The sequence below is a fragment of the Lonchura striata genome, chromosome 2, assembly GCF_050655825.1.
Source record: "Lonchura striata isolate lonStrDom1 chromosome 2, ASM5065582v1, whole genome shotgun sequence".
NCBI lineage: Eukaryota > Metazoa > Chordata > Aves > Passeriformes > Estrildidae > Lonchura > Lonchura striata.
Genome location: NC_140704.1, coordinates 112,153,251 through 112,173,237, shown reverse-complemented (window position 1 = coordinate 112,173,237; position 19,987 = coordinate 112,153,251). Strand labels below are relative to the sequence as shown.

The 19,987-nt window shown below is 41.0% G+C and overlaps 1 long non-coding RNA gene across 1 annotated transcript in view; it reads right to left on the bottom strand.

Annotated features, from left to right (window-relative positions):
- Nucleotides 1–208: 208 nt before the first annotated feature.
- Nucleotides 209–19,987, bottom strand: part of LOC146768372 (uncharacterized) — a 33,901-nt gene continuing 14,122 nt past the window's right edge. The window contains exon 2 of the long non-coding RNA XR_014952884.1: nt 209–19,490. This is a non-coding gene — a long non-coding RNA (uncharacterized LOC146768372). The remainder of the gene's footprint in view (nt 19,491–19,987) is intronic.

Below are 19,987 nucleotides of genomic sequence, written 5' to 3'. Positions count from 1 at the left end.
GTTTTCTAAGCCTGTGGCAGTTTCCTCAGTGAGGAGACGGGCTGTTTATTTCACATGGACCATCTCTAACATATGAATCTGGCCTGGGGAATTTTGATATTGGCTAGAAATAAACCAGCATGGGAATCTTGATTGCACAAGGACAGGCTGTGCTTTGTCTTACTTTTCAGCTTTCTGGACTTTTTCCCTTTGCTAGTTCTCATGTAAGTCTTTCTCTTTCTCTTTCTTTTTCTCTTTCTCTTTCTCTTTCTCTTTCTCTTTCTCTTTCTCTTTCTCTTTCTCTTTCTCTTTCTCTTTCTCTTTCTCTTTCTCTTTCTCTTTCTCTTTCTCTTTCTCTTTCTCTTTCTCTTTCTCTTTCTCTTTCTCTTTCTCTTTCTCTTTCTCTTTTCTCTTTGTAAAGCAAGACTTTACTTAGGAATTCCACCAGGAAGATGGGGTAGGAGAACAACAGCATGAAAGGATCAAGTGTTTCAGCAAACAAGTATCTTGCAGGGAACATTACATATACGACCTGTAGGAGTACAGCTTAGGAGCCTCTTGGCCAGTGAGGCTGTTGCATTCATTGTTTCAAGGACCATGGCATCTACATTCATCTTTCTCAACATTTCGGTGAAAACCATCTCTATTGCCTCAAGAAGTTAAATTGCATTTGCTGTGCTGCAAGTAAGGGGTAGTTATGAGGAAATATTGCTATCATCTTTTACATGGAGACTCATTAATTTCTGTGATGTGTTAAATCTGTTCACTTGCTTGATGGTTAGTGCCAGTATTTTCTAATTGCTACCCATAATGCACTTCTAACCCCAGAGAAGCTAATTTAGCAGCCTTTATTTTCATCTCCTTCCATTTTTAAGTGGTATTATGTTGATATAATGTAAATTTATAAAAGAAAATTATTTCTGCTCCATAAAGGTACTGTCTGAACACCCACAGCAGAAGCAAAGGCTTCAAATGCTTATGAATGGCAGCAAAGCCAATATGACAAATTTAGTACAAAGTATTCTTCCTCTTCAATACTGAAAATATATTGGCTTATTTCAGACACTATTCTTTCTTTGCACTGTCCAACAAAGGTACAGGTCTAGGCTAAATATATATCTCAAGTCTTTTCAAAAGTGCCTGTTTTTTCCCTTCTCAGTGTTTTAATTTTTGAGGTAACTATCCAGAGATATCTGGCTGAATCAATTTTTTTAGAGAGATGGATCATTTGTCCTTGCTGATGAAAAAGCAAGAATAAGATAGGAAACAATATCCACATCTGGGACAGCTGGCTGTTAGCATGGGTACAAGAAGCCTGAGTCTTCCAGATTGGATTTACTTTGAAGAGTCAAATTTCTGATTTGAGTCAAAAATGAATGGAGCCTCCAGCCTAATCTAAACTTGCATTAGTGAGCTGCTGTCTATACTGATGAAGAGTTTCCTGCTATATTTTGCCTTCTCGCAACATTCTGCCATGGGGCTGGATGAACAGTCAGAGCTGGTGCAAGGGAGGAGTTTGCAAGAAGGCCAGGAAAACCAGGGATTGAATTTTCAGTATCTGTTCTGTCAGTTTATTATTAATATGAAGCTTCATTTTATACCCATCTCATCAAGCAGCTAAACTTCAGCTAGACCACTCCATAGGCAGATAATGTTCGAAATCTGAATTTCTCCCATTTTCATGTGTCTTGTTACACACAAGCTCATTGCTGTTAGACTTGTGGGCAGAAAGTTACTCTTCCAAACAGTGCAGTGTATTGCCTCAGTTATGACCCAAAAAAAAAGGAGCAATGAACCAGAACCTGGAAGAAAACCCAAGCACCAGGTATAGGAAAATGGTAAAGTTTAAAAATGGACTGCCAAAGGTACTGGCCTGCACCATAGTCTTCGGGAAAGGATTGGCCAGAAAACACTGGACATGAGTTTACAGAATAATTTAGGCACAAAAATCCAATTAGCTTTGGAAGAGGAAAAAATAACAGAGATGTTGCATCTCCTCACCTGGTTTTTAGGGCTGCAGGCAATTGCACCTCTGGCTGCTTCCTGCCCTGCCATAACTGAAAGAAGTGGGATGTTCAGTGGAAAAGAACGGGACATGACATGGGAAATTGCTAGATGTAACAAATAACCATGTGAGGAGCTAGCAGAAGTTATCAGTAGCACCAAGAGGGATGGAGGGATGGATGCATGGATGGATGCATGGATGGATGGATGGATGGATGGATGGATGGATGGATGGATGGATGGATGGGTTTTGCAGGGGGCTAAGGAGGATATATATGAGGGATTGTCAGTGTCCACAGATAACCAAGCTTAGGATTGCTGGGAGCTTGCTGCTCATACTCCTGCAAGGTCACCAGTGCCTAGGTAATGACATGAGTAATACTTTATTTGGGTGTAGATGTGATAAAACTGGCAGCCTTGGGAAAAGGAAAAGGCTGCTGTTTATTTGGGAAAAGGCTGCAATAGGCAAGGGGAGTTCTGAGGATGGAAGAAAGGAGGGACAGGGAATAGATAATAAGGTGCACAGACACTGTGAGCTGTCTGGGGGATACTTGATGTCCAGCCCTGCTCCAATGAGATAAACCTGTTCTTCTGACCATATCACAGGGGCCAAAGCTGTGTCTGTGAGTTCCAGGCTGGGGGATGGTGTGCTCCTTGATCCCACAAGGGGATGGATGGCTGGGTGACCCAGAGTGGCATCCCAAGGTCCCTTTGCCCATGCCCATTCAAGTCTTGAGGGCATTGGCAGCTGTCACTTCAGACAGCTAACACTGTCAGGGACAGTTCCTGGGCTCCTTACCTGCAACAGTAAGAGATGAACCCACTGGCCCCAAATTGCAAACTGACATATTGTCCCAAGAGTATCTATGAATAAAAAGATAGCAATCTTCTTTCAAGTGAAAATACAGTTGAGATTGTTCTGTAAAACTAACAGCAGTGTATCAGAAAAGAAAAAGTAACCCATAAAAAGTTTGTTGGGAAAAGAGCATTTATTATTTTAGTGGGGAGCAGGGGGTTACTTAGGGACAGGAGTGCAGCGGGTTAATTTCTCAGTCTTCTTGCACTGATCAAGAGGGAATGCTTGGAGGACTAATCATAAATAATCATAATCATATCCTGCCTAGATGGATATGGATTTAAACATAGATGCAGTTGCTTGAAAATTATTCTATAAAGATACTGAAGGCAAAGAGGGGATATGTGAAATTAACAGCAGAATGGGCTAATTAAGATCTTCAGATAGGTGCTTAAAACTGGGTTATTATGTAGAATGTTGCTTACTTGACTGTGCGTTTTAAAAATGCTGTTTTCTTGAGTATTTTTGTTGCTATTGCTTTCTTTAACTTAACACCCCCACAACCCTTCTGTTTTGACCTCTCAGGACACAGAAGTGTACGGGGCAGTTCTGAGCTAGTGAGCTGGAGCTGGAGAATGCTCAGCCTACATTGCAGTCTCTTGGTCCTGTTTTTACTGAGGAAGCCTCTGGGAACACATTGGCACCAAATAACATTGAAAAGAAAAAAATACTTTGAAAGCTGCTTGTTGTTATCTTAAGGGTCACTGGGAGAGTCTCAGTCCATGCATTCTGAACATTGCCTCCTGAGTGAGCCTGAGTTAAAAGCTTGATTGGTTAAATACTCCTTACATTTTTTCCTGAAAATATGCTGTCTCTCTTGTAGTTTCCCATTTCACCCAAGGCTCTCTTGGCTAGCTCATGAATTTTTTTAATAGAAGCCACAGGACAGCTGGAAGAAAGTGGACGAGAAAGAGCTGCAAAAAAAGCATTGGCTGTGGCAAAGGAAAGGAAATGCTGTGTCTCCACATCACATTTCCACATGGAAGGATAAAAGGTACAGAGCTAATCAGAATTCATCAGCGACCTCCTTCCCATAAATAATTTTAATTATTCTAATTTTTTTCAGAAAAGAGCAATTTTCTTAAGATCTAGAAGTGTTCTGCACTCATGCCAAAATTGCTGACTCTTCCCAGACTTTCTAGGAGAACAGTAGCCATTTCATTTTCTACATAATTGCAGGTACCATGTTTCACAACTCTTTCAAAACTGCTTGTCTGGGACAGTACTTTGGAAAGAAAATGTTTGCATCTTTCCATATGTGAGGGTTCAAGGCTGAGCTCTGAAGGGCAGGCAGCAGCATTAGAGGGAATGTATCTCCCAGCTGCTTTGCTACCACTGCTTTTAATGAGGAAACATTTTCCAATGCTCCCAAAACACAAGTAAAACACAAGCACATAAATTCACATGCTGCTTTTAGAGCAGATGCTTTTTTCTTTTTTCTTTTTTTTTTTTTTTTTCTGTCAGCTGTGCCCCTCACAAGAATTGATGGTTCAGGTTGAATGCATGTTGTTATGCTATTTTTATGTGTGCTTATTGGGATTGCTTCTTGTTTGCGTGTCAATAGCTGGCTGCCAGCTGGTGGCTACATTCTGCTGGACAATTAGCAATTTTCCCCATCTGGTGAATATATTTACTCCACGTGCACCTTGCATGTGATGACATCTGAGGTTCAAACAGAGATGTTTTGGTGAAAGTCTGCTCTTCCCTGCCTACAGTAGGGCTTTCTGCCCTATGATGCTCATGTTTTCAGAGAACTATGGCTTTTAAGGGTGATGGAAGTGTGGTTTAAGTGGTTTGTGTGCTCCAGTTAGACTCTGGTGTTTGCAATTCTTAGAAATAAAGCAGAACTATGGAAATGATGTTCCTAATTTGATGAATAATAAATGTGAAGGATTTTTTCCTTTGCACACAAACTTTCCTCATAATGGGCTTTATTTTTGGTGATCTGCTTTGTTTCCACCTCCTGCACAGCTCCAAATTAACAGATAATGTGTAAAATGTATCACTGCAGGATTGAATTGTTTCAGAGTCCACTCGACTACATCTCATCCTACCAGATTCTAACTGATCGTAGGAGTCGTGCTGTGCACCCATTTAAATTGAAAAGCTTACAGGGTCGGTTGGGCCATTTCAAAGTTTGCAGAGATTTAGATTTAATCCTCTTAAAATATTAGGCCATGTGACCTTGCATACCATATTGTCAGTGGGATAAAGATCCCTTTGATTTTTATTTACACTTCTTCCCACGGGAGGAGGCAGGTTAATTCATTTCATCTCAGTGGCACCTTTGGTTCCCTCCCTAGGTCACTCACATGGATGGAGGAATGCTTTGGCAAGTAGAGTTTGCATTTTTCTGCAGCTCTGTGCTCCAGTTTGTTTTTCAGAGGCACACTTAGCAGATGTCATCTTTGCAGGCAGAGAAATTGTTTTATTTCTGCATAAAAGATGTCCATCCATCTATCTTTACGAAATGGAGTTTTTCACAATAAATATTTCATGCAGACAATTTCTACAATTCATGTACTTGCTTTTACTTTATAACTTTTCAATTAAACAATGGTTTTTGAAAGCTGGCAGTTGTTCCAACCTGCTGTTGTTATGAATTTTGACTTCAAGTTTTGGGATTTTTTTTTAATGTTTATTGTGTAGCAAAAAGAAGGCATAAGGACTAAAGAGAAAAGAAAAAACCAAAACACTGTAACCATGGAGGATAATGGATTTGAGAAAAAACCTGAGTACATGTAAATCCCACAGCCTCTTTCTTCATCACTTTGCATAGCTATTTACACATATGCAAAAGCAGTAAAAAATATTGATTTATTAGTGACCTCAGCTAGAAAACTAGGTTCCATGGAAGGAAAAGTATAGGTCTTTCTGTCTAGAGAGGGAAGGGCAAGGAAGAATTTTCAGAGACAAATTGAGAGAGCTCTAGTGCTATCCAAGCATTTAGTTATTTTGACAAAGACAAGAAAATTGCAAGAGGAGGAGTACTTTCTACAAAAACATACCTTCAGCATTAAAGCTCATTTTTTCCATTTAGTACTGCACTCAAAATTTGGCTAAGATTATTTCCCTATGGTCTTCGAAAGTCCTAGGAAGGGTGGTAAAGTAGTGATGATTTCAGGCCTAAGTGCTAAAATTATACAGTTCGTTCATAAAGTTAATGAGTTCTAATTCAAAATATTAACCTGTCCTGCCATCTACTAGTAGTCAAGCTGTTCTAACACCATACCAATATTACAGACTTTGTGCATTTTCTCTTTCTTCATATCCCTCCTTATGGATGAAGCAAATCCTGTTACTTCAGTGACTCAGTACTTGCCAATGCTTCTTGAAGCAACAGCACAGTTTGTAAATTATTTAAGCACATTCAAGCTCATTAAACAAAGAAAATTTACCAGGTGATCTGATTTACCAGGCAACACTAATCCAAACTTTTTCTCTTTTCCTACATTTCCAAATGACAATGACCATTTCAACAAAAAGCTGTACATTCACAACCTTTCCCAGTGGTGACAATCCATGAGGATTTTTATGGGATTTAACACCCTGTTAAATGTGCAAAACTCTATTCTAAAGAAGGACATCTTCCAATTTAAATACCACCTTGATCTAAAAATTTTTCAGCTTTCATTACTGCAAGTAGTATTTACATGCTCACACCAGCAAAGGTAAAACAACCCTATTTTTTTAATTCTGTTGTTTATTTTACACATTCAAACACTTTTTCTTTTTTCAGGTAAGTTTATCATAAATATTGCTAAAGATTTATAAATCTTTATAATAAATACTTTCATTTTGGGGTCAGAGGCAGGAGAAGGAAGCTGGGCAGATAGCTATAGCAATTTGGAGCCTCAGCTCAATTTCTAACTGAAAAGAAAGAGGTCACATTTAAACCACTGGGAAAAGTCCAAAGGCTTTGGTTCACTTTTCCTTTCATATAGCTGCAGCTAAACTGATTACCTTCTCCCCACCACATCCACCCCCAAAAGCAGGAATGAGGGCTGTAACAAGGGCAGCTAAATCCAAGATAGATGATGAGTCAGAGGCTTCAGCTGTGATTTGTGCAGCCTGGCATATTAATGTAAACTGATAGCAGCTTATAATGAGCATCTGCTATTGCCTCCTGTTAAAGATGAGGTATTGGACTTGCTGGACCTTTGATGTGACCCAAGTACAGCTGCTCTGGTGTTTGTAAGGGCTCAAACCATTAGTGCAGCCACTCAGGAGAAGGAAAAAAAAACCCCAAAACTGCAAGGGGTGACTGTTGCAAGTTCATCAGACATCTCTGTAAATTGACAGAGTTTGTGAGTCCAGTTCCATAAAAGTTAGAATTAGGGATTAGTTTTTGGGGGAGGAGGGGAGGACATATATATTCAGAGAGAGACTTGAAGCTTCAGATGAACTGCAGCCCTGGAATGGGGTTACATTTTTTAACCTAAATTAAGGTTTGGTTTCTATTTGGACTCTGAAGGCATAAAAAGTACCAGATGCAGAGAGGTGAGCTCCAAACAATACTGTGAGAACAAGTCAAAAGGTAGGCCAGCTTGCCCAAGGTATATGTGAGAATGACCACTCACACAGCTCCTTTCTGCATAATCAGTTTTAATTTGTTATCTTGCATGTCTTATAGTCCAAGAAAGGTGATATCTGTGAGAAAGGGGGGGAAAAGGTGTCTAAAGAAAGCAGAGGTTGAAAATTTGCAAAGACATTTGGGATTGGATGTAAAAATTGAGTCTCTTTTTAATTAATTTAAAATAGCTGAATGGTAAGGTGATGCTATTTCTCTAAATGTGTAGTTATAAGCTGAAAAGATACAGAGCACACATCAGGGCATTAGATCTGTAGATCACTACTCTGGAATAGTATAAAACCTGAGCTGAAAATTAAATGTCATCCCATGATTAGTATTTGATACAGTGAAATACGGCTTTTGAGACCTGGGTAGAGAACTGAGGGCTAAGTGAATACTTTGAGATCCTTCTGCTGCCATGTGAATGAGGAAGGCTAAAGAAAGGTTCATGCTGGAGTGGGTGGGGGTGCCAGAGCCTGTTCCTTGCAATGAATTGACTGGATTAAACAGTTTCCACATAAACAGATATTACTCTCTGAAAGCACTAGTGTCAGGCAGCAGCAATGTGAGAGAACTGCTCAGAAATTTTTCTCAGGATTCAGGCTATTTCTTTCCTAGTTTTATATCCTTTCTCCCTTCTGAAAGATATGATTAGTTGCTGTGATAGGTGATAAGTGGAGAGAGATGGGAATGACACTGCCTAGAAATTCAGAATGGGCTTTATTTTTTATTTCCTTCTGAAACTGCTTGCTCTTCAACCCTCTCTCCCTTTTCCTCCGTACAGAGGTTGCTTTCTCTTCCCCTTCTCCTCTCCTCTTATGCCCTTATCAGCAACACAGTCCTCATCTCCCTTTGCCTGCAGGCAAGCAGGGCCCTGTTTTCCCACCTGCACCGAGCTGCATTCCCAGCTGCCAGCTGCATGGCAAACCACACGCCCAGAAATGCACCACAGGTCCTGCCATGCGCTGCTGCAGCTGTCCTGGGAGCAGCTGGGCACTGGGAGAGAACAGTCTGTTTTATGGGGTGAAAAAAGAACTGTGAGCAAAAGGGAAGGTAATTTCCTCATTGAGGATTCTGGCTTATTTTGGAAAGCTCAATAGCTACATGTTCTGTTATTTTGTGATTTATTGCGTGATGTGGTGCAGAGGGGTCTCACTTAAGCAGTACATGAAGTGGTTTTTTAATTGTTTGGAAAAGAAAACAAATTCAAAATTGGCAAACAAAAAAATATGCCCCCAAATTTGTGTTAGAAATACAGGAAGTTAAAACTAAACACCACACTAAATATCAAATTCATCAGGTCCTGGGCAGAATGACATGTGAAGCACCACTTCCATGGAGAGGGAGTTGGCAGATTCCCCTTTACCCCAACCAAGCAAAGGAAGTGGAAATGAATGGAAATATTGAGATTAGATTGCAAGGACTGAGAGGACAAAGCTCATTAGAGATGAGGGAGAAACAGTAGAAAGGAAACAGCTGCCAGATCACACACATTGTTGGGGTAGGAACTCACCAAGTTGTGTGGTAAATGCTGCCTAAGAAAGATTATCAGTGAATCCTTGCTCTAGCATAAACATCACCCAACAGGCTCTCAGGAAAAGGAGATCTTAGAAAAGTACTTTTTGCCTTTTGATTGAGAGTGGAAAGGGCTATGGGTATAACAAGCACAAGCTGTTTTAATCCAGTGCTGCTTAAGAGGCGATTGCTTTAAGTATAGCAATGCCTCCTGGCTGTACAGGAGCTCCTGAAATCTCTTGAACTGGCTTGAAAATGAAAAGTGACTGTTGTTCAGTGCAAGACACTCTCCCTAAAGTCTCTCTCTGACTGTTGCAAGGAAGCAATGTGATGGCTGAAATAAAATGTTCCAATAAACTCAACTACTCCGGGAGTGAATCCCTGTGGCCAGCAAAAACAGCGCCCAGACTGCTGTGTCGGAAGGTGAAAGCAGGTTAGATTATAAATGCAACAATAATGACAGTGTTGAAAACAATTTCACTGGACATGAAAAATTCAGAGGATACAAAGCAGTCAGTAAGGCTGTAAGAGACTGCTCTGACGTGAAGGTAAAACAAAAAAGACTGTTGCCAGAAGAATACTGGGTCTAGAAAAACGAATGCCACAAAGCAGCTGGTCAGCAGTTTCAGGGAGAAGATTCAGGCAGACAAAACAAAAAAGAATAAAAGATAATCAAAGATCTGAAAGGGAAGAAGGGTCTTCCATGTCCTTTGGGTGAACGAAGTAATCATTGTGAAACAGGCATATTGGGAAATGTGTAAAAAAGTTCCACTGTGAGTGGAACAGATGCTGAGCTAAACAGATGCTTTTTATTCATGCTCTGCTTGGAAAACATACAGCACAGAGAAGACTCAGTCTCAGACTTGGTTGGACATGATAGTATTAAAAAGAGTGAGCCATGGAGAGCAAAGAAGGAGTGTACATGGCTGTCAAGAGACATGGGAAGGACATCCTTGCCTGGGAGGGGATCCACACTCTGTGTCTCAGAGGCAAGGAAACATCTATCACTCCTCCTCCAGAGGAAGTGTGTGGTTTTTTCTCCTGGTTTAGTTACCAAATGGACAAGTCATTACTGAGACCTGTTTGCTGTGAGCTGAGGTGCTGGTGATAGTGCTTCTGGCTCCAGGGTACCAACAACCTGCTGCTGGGGACAGGGAGCTGCTTGAAGGGATTTGCATCTTGCTGTGACATGGCTGCATGGCTCTTCTGCACAAGCTGCTTCTCTCCATTGTAGGAATAATGAACCTATTGTACTTAATGGCTGTGTGGTAGGCTTCAAGTCACTGAGAAGTGTCTGATCCACTCTAAAGGTCCTGTATTTTGTATACAGACACACATCCATTTGGAAAAAGTGCAGGACTAAATATTGCAGCAGTCAGGATTGGAGTGTGCTCCTTATTTCCCTGACTGAAGATCTTGGATATTTTACAAGCCCACACCAAAATGCTGAGCTGTGGTTTCACCTAAGATCAAGAGTGGTTGAATTTGACAGTGTTGAAGTAAAAATCTGAAACTCTGGAGCCTGTTTGCTTGATTACTGAGAAACAGCTGATGGCTTTTCCAGTTCATCTCACTGGCTAATGTATAACCCAGGGGTGCATGGCAGTGGTGGCTGCCTGTGCTGTGTGGCAGCCCCACACCAGAGGAGTGAAGTGGAGGTGCCTGACTCTCTTCTCACACCCCCCTTTCAGGGGGCAGACACCCACACCTGCCTGCACACCCCAAGAGAGGTACGTGCATGTGCTGGGGGGCCTGAAGGGATGACTGGAGGAAATGGGGTGCAAGGGTACATTTTGATGGGTTGCTGTGCCTTACAAGTGCAGCCTCACTTCATCAGCTTCCCATCTTTAAAATGGAGGGAATATAACCTCCTCTCTAATTTAAAGATAAATTAACTTCTGCTTCTGAAGCATTCAAGTGGCATATTGAGAAGCACCACAGGAGAGTCCATGAAGAGATAAATTATTTTATGCAGAGGGAAGGGATTTGGTTACTGTACAGTTAAGCAGAGGCTGGAACTAGATGGTAGGTGAAGGAATGAAACAATACACTGCACAGCTGTGCATTGGCACCATCTATTGCACTCAGTGAGGCACAGGGTTTCATCAGAAAAAATAGTATGTGGCCTTATAATGAAAGGCTGTGTTGTAAGTGAAAGGGGACTAGAAAAATCTTAAACCTGCCATTTCCTAGCCTTTAAACAGTTGACTTTTTACCCACAATGTTCTTTCACTGTTGTTGTTTTTGCATGTAGCACAATACAAAGCAGAAAGGGCTTTTATTTTTAAACAGAGGCGACAACAGGATCTGTGGAACCAGGCTGCACAGGAATGTAGTGGAGTCAGCAGTTCAGTGCATGATTGTTTAATCCAGGATTTGGGCAGCCTGCAAGCAGTAGTCCAGCACTGCACAGCCTATGTTCATCACCTTGCAGATTAGACAGGAGCAGTTCAGGACTGCATCCCTATATTTCCCCTCCCCTCCCAAATAATTTTTTTCTCACATTGTACCAGTTTTACCACTGTAAATCAGGTTAATACCTGAAGATGAAACATTTTGCTTGTACCTCAGCACACTGTTCAAGAGGCAAGCAGAGTATACACTGAGTTCAGCATATGGCTTCCACTATGTGCTTTGTGCTCTCTTGCAGTACCCTTTTTTGTGTTAGACAAGGGTGAAATGTTAACATGAGGATAGTATAGAAACAAGTTGACTTTTGGTGCTTAGAAACAATAATAGATGCTCGCCTTGCTATGAACTGTGTGTAACTCAAGTTTAACCTTTACATGCTTGTGTAGAATAAGAGATAGATTAGGTTTGCAGGAGAATTGAAGGTTAAAAAAAAAAGAAAGGCTTTAAATCCCGAAGGCATGGAGAAGAAGCCAGAGGTCTGATTGCATTGTGTCAGATGGCAGTTGTTCTCCTCTTTGAAGGAGTCCTGATACACACAGGATATTGTAATGCCATAGTGTTACAGCATCCTCTATTCTGTGAATCCACAGAAAATGTTTCAGAGGAGCAGGAGATCTTTGGCAAATTTTAGCCTACAGCAATATCCCCAGTTTCTCAGTCTATTATTTTATGTTTTCTTTCAGGCAGTGTAAGACTTGCACCACAGCCAGATGAAGCTGTGCCATGCTCAGCCTTCTGGTCCTGCCTCTGCATTACCTCCTGTCTTGCATCCCATCCAAAGATAAAATTACATGGAGGTGGAAATTAAAAGCCCAAGTGGGCAGAAAGATCTGCTGCCCTATTAATTGCCTGGTGGCAAGACAAGTTTGATGACTTAAGACCTAGAGCCACATTTGTTTTGTGGACTATCATTAAGTGATATAAACCACCAGGTCCCTACAGAGCATGGGATGAAATTTGCTGTAATGGATGAGTCAGAATCAGTATTGAAGAGAATTTATAAATAAATTTTTACATTAATCAAGTATCCCCAGGGTGATAGGTAAATGCAGGTAAGGGGAACTGCAGGATTAGGGCTGCACAGGCAAAACCAGTGCAGTTACCCTTCAGTATCTCCCAATACACCTCTCCTCAAGGACTGGGGCACCAACTAGCACAAAACCCTACATTCTTCTTAATGTTATCAGAAGCCTGGTTTTAGAGTCTGAGTCAGACCCTTCCTTTAAGGTGCACATTAGTTTGCATTTGGAGACATGAGGAGATCATGGTGAGGTGTGGGGACTCTGATGTATGTTGAAGTCTCTCTGTCCTCCAAAAGCAGTGTAAGAGTAGGCAGTGAATAGAACAAGAATGTAATGTTATGCAGCATAAGACAGTCCAAAACAGCTGCTCTGATTCTGCCATCTCTTCTGACTCCAATTGTATATTCCCTCCCTTCCTTTTTTGCTGCTCCTTGTAAGGTCATGGCATGAGATCTGAACTAACTGAATACTTCTGAACCCTTTTTCTTTAGTTTTATACAGTTAGTTTCATCTCCCCAAACAAGTTCTTCATGCAGCAGTGTGGGTATCAATCCCAGTGTGAAGGAGTGGGTGAGATCACTGTTGGGGGGCAGAGCTGCTGGATGTGATGCTGGGCTGGGGCACAGCTGACTTGGATCAACCTCATTTACTAAGGAATCACATCTTCATTAAATATTCTGAGTGTTTAATGTTGTTTCAGGCCTGGCAGAAGTGAGCTATATATAGCCCTTGATTACAGACTATGCCTAAATAATTGTCTAGTCCAATGACATGCCTAGAAAACTCTTATCATTCCCATGGATCCAGAATCAAAAGCCCCTTATATTTTGCCTCCAACTTTCAAAGCGGTCCTTTGGAAAAGTAGTGTTTGTTTTTGCTTGCAAGTGTTAATGCTTATAATAATTTTAAGCCTTTTCTACTCCTCATATGGGATCCTAAGAGGCTGCAGTATAAGTGTATGGTGTACTTGTACTACAGGGATTGTGCAAATTAAAACTAATTCCAGGGGATTGGGAGAGTACAAGAAAAAGGAGGCAGTGAAGAACAAGTGGAGGAAAGAACACAAGAAATTAATCCAAGCCATCTTTATAGATCAGCCAGTATATTTACAGCTATGGTTGAGAGATGAGTTATTGAGTGATACCTGTTTTCACCCTGGCCATAGATTTCAGAAATGCATGCAAGTACAATTATCTTCACCCAAGCAGTAAACATTTGGACAGTTTTCAAATCTAAACGTTGTTTATGAATTGATTTTTGCTTCCTTAAGTTCAGCTCAGCTATCCTTGCAGCATACCAAGTGCGATAACCAGCCTGATGGATCACACCAGGGTTATGTTTTACATCTGGAATCCTGCAGCACTCATACTGGAGAGATGCTTTCAGACATCAGCACTTAGAATGGGAAGAAAAAAGCAGTCACGGGAACATGTACTCATCCTCCCTGTAAATATAAACTGAAGGCTGTGTCCTTTAAGGGCAGTGCTTTGTTACTGTGCAGATAACTCTAGGACAGCTCCTGTGTTTTCACTGTTTGTTAGTTTCATAAGGTCTGAGGGTAACAGGGACTCGACATTTTCTTCCAGGCCAAATCCGATGGTCAACTCTCAGTCTTAACATGTGCAAACTGAATGTGAAAACTGCAGGGATTTGTCTAAATACAGGTATTCACAATACTATTGGCTGTAAAATTGTTTATTATAAGGACTTTAGTCTCTGAAGAACCTGTGCTGGCTGCTGTCAGGAACAGAACGTGCATTAGATTGGTGGAGTAATCTGATAATGCAAATTCTTCATATTTCACCAAGGGAGCATTTACTCTGCAGTCCCAAATGCTTCTTGGCAAAACAGACTGGCAGCACTGATCTCTGGCAAGATGGCAATGCTCTTATTTCTTCCAGAAGGCAAGAACAAAACTACCTCACTCCCCTCTGGGAAAGACTATAAATAGAGGTCTGCTGGGATCCCAATCTCACATTTACAGAGGCAGCTGCCATCTGGGATTGCAGTTGACCCCCTGTCCCCTCTTCATCTTCTCTCTTTCTTCTTTGATGGTATTTGTGTGATTTTGAGGTGAGCTTGTCCAGGGAATTAAACCAACTGTAAAGTAATGCTAGGAAAAGAAGAGACCGGTGCTTGCACATATTGCACATTGCTTCCTCCACATTTCTGGCTACCCCCAGAGGAGCTGACTACCTTCCACAAGACTTTCTGAAGTGCTGGGCAACAAAATAAACAGCATGTGAGGTGACCTAGGGATTTAAGCTTAGTCCATGTCTGAGGAGTAAACTGACAAAGAAAGGCACATATTCAAACTGGAAAACACCAATCATATACTATTTACTAACTGCAGTCACAGTTACTACTATTTCTGTACCGACAAACCACAAAGAGAATGAAACCTTGTAGGTTAAATTAATAGAAAGCAAGACAGACAGCTCAGAACTACCAAGGTGTACTTAACTCAAGAGTCACCCTGAACTCGTGAGCCTTTGCCATATCCCTGCTTTCCTGAGAAAGTGCTGTGTTTCTGTGCAGGAGGGAGTGTGTCTGCAGGGAGGGACACAACCTGAATGAGAGCAGGAGATCCAGTTGGGGAAATAAGCAGTGAAACTGATGTAGCCAGCTATGAAGACATATCTGTTGCATATTTTTTCCCCTAAATATTTAGCCTCTTAAGAGCTAGTGCCTAATAAAAGTGCATGAAAATATTTTTTAACTGACCTCTACTGAATGTGTTGGAAGAAAGCTTTACTAAAAATGCCTCTGGTGCCATGTATTTTGCTGGAGGGACCAAGTGACATCTGCTTTATCAAGATGCAGGAAATGCCATTTCCTGTCTAGTCAGGGGCATTAAGCCAAATACTGGTCTCAGTTGTCAGCCAGTCAATTATATGATTATGGATGTACAGCCAGCTTCTGTTTGTAGATCATCTTCCAGCTAGACTGCAAAGATTACATACATATACATTTGACAGCCAATGTGGTCTTATTTTCAGCTTAAAACCATTACTTATTAACACAGAAGACTGGCCTCATGAAAGTGAATTGTTCTCAGCTTCCCTGCTGATAAAAAAAATTTGATGTGCACTGATGAGTTTGCTCAGTTAATGTAAAACTACTTTTTTGCAGAGACAAGAATCAGTTTCTTCTCAGTAAGATGAAAGAAGTTACATTTTTTTCCCCTATATCCCAAATAAATTAAGGTTTTCTGGCAATGGTGCTCATTTCACCCCTTGGTTTTGAGAAACACTATTCATCCTGAGAAAACAACTCTCTGTCTGTTGGCTTGAGGATCCAGCTGCTTGTCATGTTAAACCATGTGGAGGCTGCATCTGAGTCCATCTGTATTGCCAGGATCAGTGCCCCAGGGACTCAGCACAAAAACACTTTGATCCCTCCCAGTGACAGGGTTTTTGCTAACAAGCCTCCAGACATTTCAGTTGGTATGTCATCACCCTTGCTAAACTAGAACAGAAGGATAAAACAAAAGTATCTCCAAAGACCTTTAATAACAATCAGTCGAAGGGGAATGAGTAAAACATCCCAGGTGAGATACTTCTGTAAAAAGCATTAACATTGGCCATATGATTGTAACAAGGATGGAGAGGATTTTTTCCACACCTCTTTCCTTTTTTCTTGTCCTTTTCTTCAGAGATAAAAGAGAGGATGGGAGCCATGGACTGCGAATTGCAGGGAACAAAGCGCTTAACATCCTTTAAATAGCTTGATAGGGTCAAAGTAAGGCAAAAAGTCTAAAACTCATAAAAGAGAGAATGAACCTGAAAAGTCTTAATATGTTTTATACTGAGTGGACCCCCTGCAAATTGTACCTCTTGGTGATGGCCTGATTAGTCCAAATTTTTCACACTCTTAACAGCAACTACGGTACAAACCTCCTGTACACCCTGAGAGGATTTATGCTTTTAATTCCCACCATTATAGAGCCGCAAATATACCCCATTGCTTTTACCTTTTAAAATCCAGCCTGCATGTGCAGTGGGCATGTGATTTGTGCAGCCAGAGTTTGGAATGAGTGCTTCGAAATAGCAATTACCCGATGCCTCTGCACTAGGGCAATAAGTAAGAAGTTAACTAATGCCTTGTTTTGATGAAACACTCTGGTCAGTGAAGAACTTGCAGGTAGAGTTGAGTTTTGTTCTAGACAACTGAGACCTAGGGTTTTTACAATTTCAGTGCATTACTTGAGCAGAAATCAGATTGTCAACAAGGCAGTATGTGATTAGTGTCAGCAGGGCAATTTTCAATAGATCATATAAATGAAGCAAGGAGGGCAGCAAGGCCAAAATCCTTGTTGTAATTAACAGAAAGCATACTTTTTAGATGATTGCATTGCTTAAAGAAAAAGAACAGTGAAGAAGAGAGCATGAAAATGCAAGGTTTTATCTAACATGCCCAGCCACATTCCTCCCCTTTCTGCAAAATTATTTTGCAGAAAACAGGCAATTTGATCTGAAATCCCAACTCTGCGTCCAAAGGCATGGGAAGTTTTGCCACTTGGAGAATGGAATTTTGTGCAGACAAATAACAATCCAGCATGACCTAATGCAGCAGAAACGTTTAAGTAGATCATCAGCTAGGTTATGATTCTTTAAACATATGGTATTAGAAGCATCCATTTCTGAGAAAAAAAGAGCTACCTACAAGTCTAGGAAATCAAGGCACAGGTGTCTTTTCAACAGTGTGATAGAGTTGATCGGTTCATCTTGTTAAACACCATTCAAGTGGTGCTTGACTACTCATTATTGATGATGTTGTTCTACTTTGTGAGCATTAAAATATATGTAAACCAAGCTTTAGATAATTGGTTTCTAAAAATCTAATGTTTCTTGTTTCTAAGATTTTTATTTGAAAAGTTATTTTGTTCTTTTTTAACAGCAAGCAACCTACCCATCTACCTCTTTCCTCCTCATCCTCACCAAAATATTTTCCCCTCCTCAACAGCACCAAAATATTTCTATCTCCCTTTTTGATGCAATATGGAACTGCAGAAGAGAGAAAACTCCTTGAAGAACTTACTTATCCTTGCCATGCAGGGCATGTGGAGTCCATGTTTCTCCTGACACTGTTTTTGGCTCCTCAGTGGTCTCATTAACATTCCTTTCTTCATCCAGAGCATCTCTGTGTTTTCAAGCTGGGTAATGTTTGCATTGCAGTTAAAACAACCCAAAAAAGTTGGATTGCTTGTATCATATATTTCTTAGTGAATGGCACCCTAAGAAACATTTTCCTGCCAGAGCCAGCTGTCCTCTTGACAGAAACTCTTGTGGCAATGAGTGCAAATAGCTCAGTAAGTGGTTCTAGGGTAAACGTGAAAACTCTCCCCCATGCCAAAGGGAGATTTCTCAGGAGCATTTCACAATGTCACTCTTCACAAACATCAAGCCATGCCTGATGGCAACCAGGCTGACATTGCCTCGGTATTCCTCTTCTCTTGAGAGTACTTTGACACACTGTTAAGTTGTGGCTTTTTTTTTCTTTTATTTAATGACAGCTTTGCAGGGTTCATTTATGTTAGCTAAGTAGCAATGTGCCCACTAGTGTGTTAGCCAGGCTTTCCTGCACTGGCAAAACAGGGATGCAAACAGCTCTGCTACAGTGCTTATGGTACACCCTGACCAGAGTTTTCATCCCTGTGGTTTTATTTTGTACTATTGTACTTGGGAATATGGCTACATATCAATCATGTCAAGATTCCTGAAGACTTTGTATCTTGTCTGTCTTTTTCAGCTGCAAAGCAGAACAGCATCATTATATACTGCCCTCCTACATAGGTCAGGTGATTCAACTTCAGGAAACATCTGAAATCTATCGATCACATTGCTGAGCTGTCCAATATTGTTTTATGATTAAAGAAGAATAAAAATTGCTCCTGAGAAGTCAGATTCCTGTATCAAATGACCTTCAAAAAGATCCTGGTGACATGCAGTCATAGAGAAGAGAGAGATAGTTAATTTTTCCTTGCAGGTGCACCTCATCCTTTGGCATGAGTTGAACAATATCCACTCAGTCAAAGACTCCTGAGCTCATTTTCAAAGGTTATGGACATTTTTTTAGTTCCCTCTTGCTTGTTCTATCCTAGTGTCACAATCATCAAACAGCTCTGGCACAAGTAGAAAGCAAGAGCCAAGGGGATTCCTCTCCCCTGTGTCTCTAATTCATGTAGATTAATGGATGCCCTTTACCTTTTGATTTGTACCCTGAAGAGACACCTTGGAGTTTGCTCAGTATTAGCTGAGGAACACTTGCCTATTGTCCTGTTCTTCTATATTGTATGATATGCCTTACATTTCCTTCTTTCAGTGAATGAAGTAGAACTTGGTCGCTTACTGCCTGTGAAGTCTTTCAGCAGTAAGTCACTGATTCCTTCCTTAGATTCTGATATGTGCTGCTGTTTCTGATCATGGTTTTGCAGGAATCAAGCTTTTTTTTTTTTTTTTTTCTTTTTTTAATTGACTGTTCTGGAGACTGAGAATCCCTTAATAACAATTGCGTTTATAGGCAGTAGCTGAGTCAGCTGAAATACCAGACAATAACTGGAGAGAATTTGTATTTAAAGAAAAAGTCCAATTATTGTGAGCCAGAAAATATTTTTTCTTCTTTCTCCTGAAGTACTGTACATGTTCTCATTATAAGTCTATCACTGAGAGGATCTAAATTTACTCTTTCCTGGTTTTTGAGAAATACACAGCAAGACATCAACTATTGGTGGGTACGAAAGCTCTGAAATGAGGGAAGAGACAGAAGCTTACAAAAGAAAATTCCGTGTCTGTATTTACTTGTTTGCAATAGCAGTGTGCAGTGTCCTGGGGGTGCACTGGCAGAGCTGAGCACAGAAAGTGCCCGGTGCTGGGGGCAGGCTGGCTTTGAGTCAGCACACATTTGCTACTCCGACTGTGCCATCACCTTCACATTGGGAATGCGGTCACGGCTGCCCAGGGCAAAGCCCAGCACCCCATGAGTGTGACAGGGGCTGTGCATGGCAGGAACCAGGGCCTTGCACACATCCTTTTCTTCCACATGGCCTCTGTGAAGAGCCGTAACACCGGCGTGTGCCAGCTTTCGCTTTGAGAATCCTTTCTTCTGCCGCGGTGGTGCGAGGGCAGACCTGCATTTACACAGAAACCTCTGTGACCAGCAGGCCCCAACTTTTATAATGGAAGTGCATGCAGACAATAAAAAGGAGTTCTGCTTTTATGCTTTTGTGTAACCTAGGCTTTACTCCTCAAAGGCCTCCTCCTGCCGATAAGAACAAAGCCCTATACGCAAATGGCTATTTCTACCACCTTCCCCAGAGGTGACATCTCTGTCTGCTCCTGGCTCAGGATGCATGGGCTGCTGAGAACACATCATCAGCACAACTAGTGCAAGAGCCTCCTCGACCTGTTAAGCTGATTACCTGCTTGGGAGGACATGGTCATGGGTAAGCTCTTCAGAGGAGAGATTCTGAGTGTCAAACTTTTTCTTCTTTTTGGTAATGGTTTAATCTAACTGAACAGCTGTAATTATTACAGATTTTGCAAACATCACTATATTTTTTTGAACTTATGGCAAATTGCACATTTTTCTTTTTCATTTTTTTATTTTTTCATTTTGATTTTTTCC